Raw genomic sequence first — 10,000 nt, 5'->3', positions numbered from 1 at the left:
TTCCGAAGGTACGGATCCATTTTGCCGACTTCCCTTACCTACATTGATGCCATCGACGAGAGGCTGTACACCTTGGAGACCTGCTGCGGATGGTGGGTACGGACCGACTCGAGAGCTGCGAAAACCGGACCCGGATTTTCCAGGGCCGCCGAAAGCGCACCGGACGCCGCCCGAGCCGCGGCGCTCTACAGGTACCTTTTCCGTATCTCCGGACGAGCCGATTCCACGGACATGGTCCTTTACGAAGAAGAGAGAACTCTTCCCGGGGCTCCCGGCGACGTCTCCGGGCTCGCTTGCGTCACCGCGGTTTCGCCCGGGAAGCGACGGGCGCCGCCGACATCGCTGCCGACAGCGTCGCCACCCCCGGGCCCTCTCCGAGTCCGGGTTCGGGAATATTAACCCGATTCCCTTTCGACGGGAGGCCGGCCGCTTTTTTTTTGTTTGGGCTTTTGATTCGATTCGATTCGATTCGCTTTCCTTTCACTTTCATAACGGATCCGGCGCCTTTCGGGAAGACTTTCGCCCGCGTCTTAGGACCGACTGACCCGTGCTCGACCGCCGTTGGCACGGAACCCTTCTCCACTTCGGTCTTCGAAGGTCTCGTTCGAATATTTGCTACTACCACCGAGATCTGCACCCGCGGTCGGCTCCACCCGGGCTCGCGCCCTAGGCTTCCGTGCTCGCCGCGGCGCCCTCCTACTCGTCGCGGCATCGTTTCGGCGCGAAAGTTCATCGCTCCTCGCCGCGACGGTCCGGCATCGGTCCGTCGCTCCAGCGCCATCCATTTTCGGGGCCGGTCGATTCGGCAGGTGAGTTGTTACACACTCCTTAGCGGATTCCGACTTCCGTGGCCACCGTCCTGCTGTCTATATCGACCGACACCCTTTCGGGGATCTCATGGGCGTCGCGTTAGGCACCTTAGCCGGACGTTTGGTTCATCCCACAGCGCCAGTTCTGCTTACCAAAAGTGGCCCACTTGGCACTCGCATTCGAGGTGACCAACCGCCCAGCGAAGCGTGCTGGCGGCGGCGGCCGGATGGGTCGGCTCCGTCGTTCGGGAGAGTCGGCCCGTTCCACCCGTTCCGAGTTCGAGAGTAGGTCGAGGCCGTGAACGGCCCCGGGGCCTCCAATCGTTCGCTTTACCGGATGGAATTGCGACGATCGAGCGCCAGCTATCCTGAGGGAAACTTCGGAGGGAACCAGCTACTAGACGGCTCGATTGGTCTTTCGCCCCTACACCCGGTTCCGACGATCGATTTGCACGTCAGAGGCGCTTCGGACTTCCACCAGAGTTTCCTCTGGCTTCATCCCGACCGGGCGTGGATCGCCATCTTTCGGGTCCCTGGTCGCTCGCTACGCCAGAGTCGGCCGAGTCGTACTCGGAAAAAGGGGAAACCGACCCGGGGGTGATGCGCCCGCGCGCAGCGCCTAAACTCGACGACAAAATAGGACTAGTTCAAGCCGCGGGATCTCACCGATGGGCGGAAGGAGGATATGGAAGCTGGCGCCCGGCAATTCCCCTTTTTGGAAGATGCGCCGGTCCCCTCTCGGGGAGGAGGGAAAAACAACCGCACGTCAGCCACGAGCCTTCCCTCTCCTATCTCTCTCGGGAAGAGAGAAAAAAGGAAAAGTTGCGGGCACCGCAGCAGCGACGGCGGAAGGCCGAAAACGCCGCGCCGGCGGGATCGGGCACGGCTCGGAGGCGGGTGAGGCGAGGAGAAGACGACGGCACGAGACCGACGACACCCCCCGACGACCCCCGGACGACTTTGCCACGACACCTCTCCCGATCGACGCCCTCCTACACGCTCTCTCGCTTTCGCTTCGCCTTCGGGGTTAGTCAGAGGTGGCCCCTACGACTCGCGAACGGCCAGGACTCCTCGGTCCGTGTTTCAAGACGGGTCGGGTGGGTTGCCGATGCACGTCGCTGACCCGGGGTGGCGGGCGGCTCGAGTAAAAAAGCGTCGCCGAGCGACCTCTCCGGAAACGGAAACGGGCGCGGGCGGGGTTGCCCCCGACAAGAACCCGAAACGTCGGCGAGGTGCGTGACGGCGAGGCCGCGCCAGTCCTATCCCGCCTCTCATCGCGCACGCGCCCGAGACGGTGGGGCGCCTAAGGAGCGACACACAGAGTGCGTCGCCCGCACGCGACTTCCGGCGGGATCAAAACGGACCGGCTCGCCACGTGTAACGGATCGTGTCAGATTTCCTCCGTTCCCGGCAGAAAGGGGCAGTTACGTTCGCGGGCCCGACGGCCGGTGGCCCCCGACTTCACAAGGTGGGAAGACGGGGGTTTTCAGGGTGATGAAACGCCTGCCGCCTACGGAAAAAAACCCGCGTGTTCGACCTGCACGCCGGGAACGGGTCGCGACGACGGACCGGAGGGGAAGTGCGTCCGGTGCCGGCCGCGCGGAGGTCGCGCCGAAGCGCCCGCGCCATGATTACGCCGAGCGATGAGAAGGGGACGGGTGCAGCGGAGTCGCGCGCGGAGGGAGCAGGAGGAAAGAAGAAGCGGCGGCGACGGATGCGGCGGGTTAGGGCCCGGCGGCAGCAGCGATCGAGAGGACGAGTCCCCTCCGTCGCAGCCAACCGACGCAGCCACCTACCGACGCCGCGGTCGTCACCACGTTTCCCTTCCCGCTATCCACGCGGCCCGTCTCCTTCGTCGGCGACGCGGGCACAAAAGCTGGCCCGCGGAGAACGAGTTCCCCGCGGACACGACGAACGACGACCTGTGCCGCGACGGCCTCTCTTTCAAGAACACACATCGAGTTTGGGCTCGAGCCTAGGCAGCACCGGACTGAGTCCCCCCGCGATCGCGGTGAGCGGTCCCACCCGTTTACCCCTGGGCGGTTTCACGTTCTCTTGAACTCTCTCTCCAAAGTTCTTTTCAACTTTCCCTCACGGTACTTGTCGACTATCGGACTCGTCCCGGTATTTAGCCTTGGATGGAGCTTACCACCCGATTTGGGCTGCGTTCCCAAGCAACCCGACTCTCGGATCGAAGGCCGTCGCTCGCCGTCCGCACCGAATGGGCCTGGCACCCGCCGCGGGCGGCCCCGATCGAGGGAACTCCGAACTATGCGAGACGAAAACGAACGGCTGCCTTCGACCCATGCGCCACACGTCCCGAAGCCTTTAACTTGCGACGGGATTCGGCGTTGGGCTTCTCCCGGTTCACTCGCCGTTACTAAGGGAATCCCGGTTGGTTTCTTTTCCTCCGCTTAGCGATATGCTTAAGTTCAGCGGGTCGTCTCGTCCGAGCCGAGGGCGGCGGTTTTTAGTAGAGTGTGGTGTTTGGAGGAGAGGAATCTCGATCGGTACCCTCCGTGTGACGACGGCTGGCCGATATAGCGCCCGTCCGACCGAAAATGAAGAAGCCAACAATTAAAAAAAAAGCGTGGGTCCTCCCCATCCGACGTTGCCTACGACGCGGCCACCTTTTTACGGTGCGACGGCCGTGCTCGTCGCGCTGCTCGAGGCGTCGCTGAGAGACACCTTCATGAGGCAGAGAGCGAGACGAGCAGGCGGCGCTTACGTCGGCAGTCGGTTAGGTCGGTGCTTTTTTTTTTGTTTTGTTCTCCCTTCGGCTGCTTTCGGACAGACTCCTCCTGCTCCTCCTCCACAGTGTTTCTTCACGCGGTCGAAAAGGGAAAAGACTCCGCGGTCTGCCAGCGGGAGACGAAGGAGGAGGCCGGAGAGGGTTTTAAAAAAAAAAAAGACATTGAAAGGAGTCAATTCTTTTTTTATTTTTCTTCCCCCTCGTCACTCGCTCCTGCGACGTCCCGGTTACCACCGTGCCGAGGACCGGGCGGGCACGGGGACGGCAAGATGTCGTTTCGTTAACGGAGAAAGACATGTAACGTTCCGCCTCTCGACCGGACGTGGCCCCGAGACAAGGGATCTCGGGGCCGCAATGTGCGTTCGAGGTGTCGATGTTCACTGAGTCCTGCAATTCGCATCAGTTCTCGCGGCTGGCCGCGCTCTTCATCGACGGACGAGCCGAGTGATCCCCCGTCCAGGGTTCAGCACTTGGGTTTTTTATATTAGTTTTTGTTTATATAGATTTAGTAGTGTGCGAGGAGGTCTGTGCGAGGAGGCGTGACGGCATTGCAATGTCGCGAGTAGTTTGTTTTTAGCTAGCGGCGGTGGCACAGCGGCTGCAAAAAAAACAAAAAACGATAAAGCGGCGACAAGGCAAAGAAGAAGCGGCCATCACTTGCGGTGGGCGAAAAAACAAACAGGTGGTAAGACGCGGAAGCAAGCAAGAAGAGCTGGGGCTTTAAAAACCTCCGCGTCACCACAAATCTATCTCTCGCTCCGCCTTTTATAGGTTTGTTTGCGCGCATTCGAGGCGTTGACGCCGACAGACAGAGGAGGTAGGCCGGAAAACAACAAACCAGTCTCGAACGGGAAAACGGTAATGATCCTTCCGCAGGTTCACCTACGGAAACCTTGTTACGACTTTTACTTCCTCTAAACGATCGGGTTCGGTCGTCTTCTCCAGGCATCGAACGCCGAGGCGTAGATGCACGAGTGTCGTGACGGACACGTCGCGCACTGCCCGGCGGCGTCGTCGGCCAGATCCGAGGACCTCACCGGACCGTTCGATCGGTAGTAGCGACGGGCGGTGTGTACAAAGGGCAGGGACGTGATCGACGCGGGCTGTTGACCCGCGCCTACCGGGAATTCCTCGTTCACGGGGTTGGTTACAGGCCCCGATCCCTATCACGGGAGGTGGTTCAGAGGTTTCCCAACCCTCTCGGGCCGGGGCGAAGTCCCCGCTGATACCTCCAGTGTAGCGCGCGTGCGGCCCCGGACATCTAAGGGCATCACAGACCTGTTATCGCTCCGCCTCGTGTGGCTTTCTGCCACCCGTCCCTCTAAGAAGTGCGTGAGAAAACCGACCCGGACCCGAGCGCCACGGAGGACGCCGAGCCCGCCGTAAAAATCACTGACATCGGCGCACTAGTTAGCAGGCCGGAGTCTCGTTCGTTATCGGAATCAACCAGACGGATCGCTCCACCAACTAAGAACGGCCATGCACCACCACCCACCGAATCGAGAAAGAGCTATCGATCTGTCAATCCTACCGGTGTCCGGACCGGGTGAGTTTTCCCGTGTTGAGTCAAATTAAGCCGCAGGCTCCACTCCTGGTGGTGCCCTTCCGTCAATTCCTTTAAGTTTCAGCTTTGCAACCATACTCCCCCCGGAACCGAACTCTGGTTTCCCGCAGGCTACCCGCCGGGTCATGGAAGCGAACGCCGGCGGATCGCCGGTCGGCATCGTTTACGGTCGGAACTACGACGGTATCTGATCGTCTTCGAACCTCCGACTTTCGCTCTTGATCGAGGAAAACGTGCTTGCCACACGCCATCGCTGCAGTTCGTCTTGCGACGATCCAAGAATTTCACCTCTAACGTCGCAATACGAGTGGCCCCGACCGCTCCCTTCGATCATTGCCTCGCCGTAGACGGAGACCGACAGACGTAGACGAGGCCCTCTTCCATCATTCCATGCTTATCGTATGCAAGCTTGAACAGCCCGCTCTGAGCACTCTAATTTTTTCAAAGTGAACGTACCGGCCGCCGCGGACACTCGGTTAAGAGCACCCTTGGAGGAGAAACCGCCGACCGCAACACGCGCGCAGACAAGACACGAAGCAGGGACTCGGAGCGGACCGGGGGGTTCAAAAAAAAAGAGGAACGCGCGGAAAGGGAGAGGGAGAGAAGCGCGGGGGTCAGAGTGCGGGGATGCGAATGAACACACCCAAACACACACACGTAGCACCCCCCCGTTAGACTACTCCCGGAACCGAACCGACGACCACTTGTTTTTTTTTTCCCGGATCCCGATCACGACCTCCTCGTCCACCTCGCCGGCAGGACCGCGTGGCGGGTATGCTAGCGGTTGACACCGGCGGAAAGGGCCGGGAATGCGAACGGACGACCAAAGTCAACGACGGACGATGGCGCCGCCGCCCCGGGGCCGCTTGCGCGACCACGAACCCGAGTTCGGACTACGAGCTTTTTAACCGCAACAACTTTAATATACGCTACCGGAGCTGGAATTACCGCGGCTGCTGGCACCAGACTTGCCCTCCGGTTGGTCCTCGTTAACGGATTTGAAGTGTACTCATTCCGATCGCGGGGCCTCGACAGAGTCCCGCGTCGTTATTTTTCGTCACTACCTCCCCGTGCCGGGAGTGGGTAATTTGCGCGCCTGCTGCCTTCCTTGGATGTGGTAGCCGTTTCGCATGCTCCCTCTCCGGAATCGAACCCCGATTCCCCGTTACCCGTAGTAACCACGGTAGGCACTTAACCGACCGTCGACAGTTGATAGGGCGGACCCTCGAGAGACCCGTCGCCGGGCGTGAAAGCTCGTGCGATCGACCAGTGAGTTATCCAGAGTCACCAAAGCGGAGCGCGCCGCCCTATGAGCCCCGCCACCGAACGGACCCGCGAGCGGGAACGCCGACGACGGGAGGACGGAATGACGCGCATCGGTCTCAGTCTAATATGTAGCGCCGCGACCCGGAACGGCCGACGCGGGTGCCAGCGCGCGAGGCGTGGCGACGACGGCGCGCCGACCGATCGCGGCCTGTGTCACATGTATTAGCTCTAGAATTGCCACAGTTATCCATCGCCTCCGAGGAGGAATACGGTCCCGAGGATTAGGTCCGGTTCCTGAGCCATTCGCGGTTTCGCCCGTTCTAATGCGTGGCGTGAACTTACACTTGCATGGCTTAAGCTTTGAGACAAGCATATGACTACTGGCAGGATCAACCAGGTATCGTTGGAATTTGGGACTTTGTTTCGACAGAACGACAGACCGACCGACCGACCGACCGACATAAGACAGACAACTACAACGACGGGCACGTGTTTATTTGTTTTTCGAGGAGGTTCGCCGTCAGTAGAAGCGCGCTGCCCGCGCTGATGGCCTCTTTTTTGTTTCTCCCCTGACTTGGACCGAGACCGAGACTCAAAGAACGAAAGCGACCAACGTCGACAACAACAACGACAACGGCACCCTTGACAGCGATACATACGACAAACGACAAGCAGCACGACGGCAGTGCACACGGACATCGAGGGTCAAGGTGCAGACTGAACTCGCCGAGGTCGTCGTCATCGTGGTCGCCATCGATTCCGTCTCGTCGTCGTCGTCGTCAACGTCCACGTCACAGCCGGCCGAGAAGAGAGAACAGACGACAGCGTCGACAACAACAACATCGACAACGGCACCCTTGACAGCGATACATACGACAAACGACAAACAGCACGACGGCAGTGCACACGGACATCGGAGGTCAAGGTGCAGACTGGAATCGTCGAGGTCGTCGTCATCGTGGTCGCCATCGATGCCGTCTCGTCGTCGTCGTCGTCGTCTTCGTCGTCGTCGTCGTCATCAACGTACCAACCGACCGAGACGAGAGAGCAAGCAACAACGTCGACAACAACAACGACAACGGCACCCTTGACAGCGATACATACGACAAACGACAAACAGCACGACGGCAGTGCACACGGACATCGGAGGTCAAGGTGCAGACTGAACTCGTCGAGGTCGTCGTCATCGTGGTCGCCATCGATGCCGTCTCGTCGTCGTCGTCGTCTCCGTCGTCGTCGTCGTCGTCGCCAACGTCAACGTCAACATCACAGCCGTCATCGGGGAGGAGCTGGACCAGGGCAGCGGCGGCGTAAATTTTCCCGTCACCTTCGTCGTCGCCTTCGTCGACCGACCGACCGACCGGCGTCGTGTTCGTGCTCGGAAAACCGAGGAGAGACAACGTGCACATGGCGCGTTCTCGCAAGCGGCTCCTCGGTCCGATTTTTTTGGGCGGCTTTTTCGAGCTTTTTTTTTTTCTCACCCTTTCGTCCGTGCGACGGCGAACGTTAGGGGAAAAAAAAAAAAAAAAAAAACGACAACAACGCGGCGGACCGGGCGAACAACATCGTCGACACACACGACATTGACGACCGGTCCCCCTTTTCACAATCGCATCGAGATAAAAACGAACGAGTCCGATTCGAGCACCGAGTCGCGAGCGGGAGGACTGTCGGTGCAAGTATCGATCACTGACGTGAGCGCTTCGCCGGACAGAGGATGGCTCATCCGGCAGCCGTGCAAATCGACGGTATGGGAAGAACGAACAAGAAGAGCAACGACTTGATCGGCGGCTTGGGAACTGCGGACGGTGAAAACGGGTTAATCGACTGCGACCACGACTGCTCGATCGATCTTCTTTGGCGCTAACAAAGGTGGAGGTGGCGCAAGAAGGGACTAGCGCTATCACCGTCCACGTATCAGAAGATGCGGCGGCAGACGTCGACGCTTATGCGTTGTCGGACGAGAAGTCGCTGCAGCACGTGTACCGCGAGCGGGACGTCCAAGGTTTTGCCAGACGGAAAGAAATCGGGTGTCAGCGAACGTTCACACGGCTGTGAGATCGGACGCTGACAGGAGTAGGAGGCGGCAGGCAGGCGGCGGTTACGGCGGCGGCGCCTGCTGCTGCTCATCCTCCTGTTTGCTGCGGCGACTTCCAGGACGGGAGAGCATCGAACAACGTACGTATGGTTACAAGGGGATCAGGATCTACATAGTGCATCCCCCGCGGCTATTTTTGTTTGTTTGTTCGCTCGTTCGTTAATTCGTTCGTTCGTTCGTTCGTTCGTTACAATGTACGTTTTTCCGTTCGACGGCGGCAGAGAGCGGCGGCGTTTCTCCCTAATCCGGAGGATTTATCGGTCGCACAGCGATGGGTCGTTCGGCCGATCATCGAAAGATTCGCAGGTAGTGGTTGAATGGCAGAACGGCAGCAACAACAGCGGCGGCTGAGAGCGGCGAACGCTGAGGCGGAAGCAGAAGCTGCAGCAAACGTATCGGCTAAACATGGTGGACATAGATATGGCTGACGACGCGGGTACCACGACGACTATGGAACCAGGAAAAGGAGCCGTTAGTTGTTCCAACATATCGTTCGACACGTCGAGCAGCCCTAGGTCCACGGAGAAGCACACACACGTACCACGTATTATAACCTAACGACGATGAGCGGGCGCACGGTTGGCAGGAACGAAGGCGGCGGATCAAAACAAGTTGGAGCGCGGGGCGACAGCGATAACGGTGACAGCCCTAGGCGGCGGAGATGCCACTTTCTGACGCCTTTGCGACAAGCCCGTAGAGACGTTCCGGACCACCACGAGGCAAAGAGTCGCTGCTCCGACGAACCGACACACCAAAGTGTGCTTCCTACCGAACATGTTTTATAAAACTTTCAAACTGGAAAACCCCAGAAATGGTGTTGGTATTTGTCCAGACCCACCTCCGACACCTGAAAATGGTGGTCAAAAAAAACGTCGATTATACGAAGCGACATTTCTGGTCGGCGATTTTCCAGTTTTACGCCTACTGCCACATGGGGATGTCGGTAGGCGTCGCAAAGTGCCTTCTCGTAGGCTAGGCACACCAGGACTTTGTCATTTTTTTCCCCCTCGACATTCCTGGTCCGGTCTATTCCGATTTTACACCTACCGCCATGTGGGGGTGGCAGTAGGCGTCGAAAAGTGCCTTCTCGACCGCTAGCGACACCACTACTTTATCGAGCTCTGGAGGCCCGCACACCGACCCGGGGGCCGCGGAGTCGACCCCGGGGGCCTCCGCCTCTCGCCGCCGCTCACTTGGACGCCTTCCGCAACCTGTGGTCCCGCTCGGGGCCGCCGGGAGCCTCGCCGACCTGACCGGTGTCGGTAGGCGTCTGGAAGCGCCCGGCCGACCTGGACGAGGTCCCCCTGGCCCCCGGGGGACACCCCTTAGTTGGATGGGGGTGCTGTCCCGGGCACACATGCAACCCGCGGCCGCCTACCGACAGCCCCCGTCGCTCGATCGCTACTCCTTTCCAACATATGTCGGAGAAGCCGGGCGGTTGTGAAACCCCAGAAATGGTGTTGGTATTCGTCCAGACCCACCTCCGACACCTGAAAATGGTGGTCAAAAAA

At 59.7% G+C, this 10,000-nt stretch overlaps 2 non-coding genes and 1 pseudogene across 2 annotated transcripts in view; all 3 read right to left on the bottom strand.

The window, feature by feature from the left end:
- LOC145273759 (large subunit ribosomal RNA) overlaps positions 1–3,272 on the bottom strand; it is a 5,723-nt gene extending 2,451 nt beyond the window's left edge. The window contains exon 1 of the ribosomal RNA XR_013866518.1: positions 1–3,272. This exon is cut by the window's left edge and continues 2,451 nt beyond it. This is a non-coding gene — a ribosomal RNA (large subunit ribosomal RNA).
- Positions 3,273–3,867: 595 nt separating this feature from the next.
- Positions 3,868–4,025, bottom strand: LOC145273761 (5.8S ribosomal RNA). Its single transcript, XR_013866520.1, has one exon. It is a non-coding gene; the product is annotated as a 5.8S ribosomal RNA (ribosomal RNA).
- Positions 4,026–4,420: 395 nt separating this feature from the next.
- Positions 4,421–6,791, bottom strand: LOC145273750 (small subunit ribosomal RNA; annotated as a pseudogene).
- Between the last annotated feature and the right edge of the window lie 3,209 nt (positions 6,792–10,000).

Source organism: Euprymna scolopes, unplaced genomic scaffold (assembly GCF_053919585.1).
Source record: "Euprymna scolopes isolate OS-2025 unplaced genomic scaffold, ASM5391958v1 sca155, whole genome shotgun sequence".
NCBI classification, from domain to species: domain Eukaryota; kingdom Metazoa; phylum Mollusca; class Cephalopoda; order Sepiida; family Sepiolidae; genus Euprymna; species Euprymna scolopes.
The sequence above is the reverse complement of the archived record's forward strand: the minus strand, read 5'-3'. Positions and strand labels throughout refer to the sequence as shown.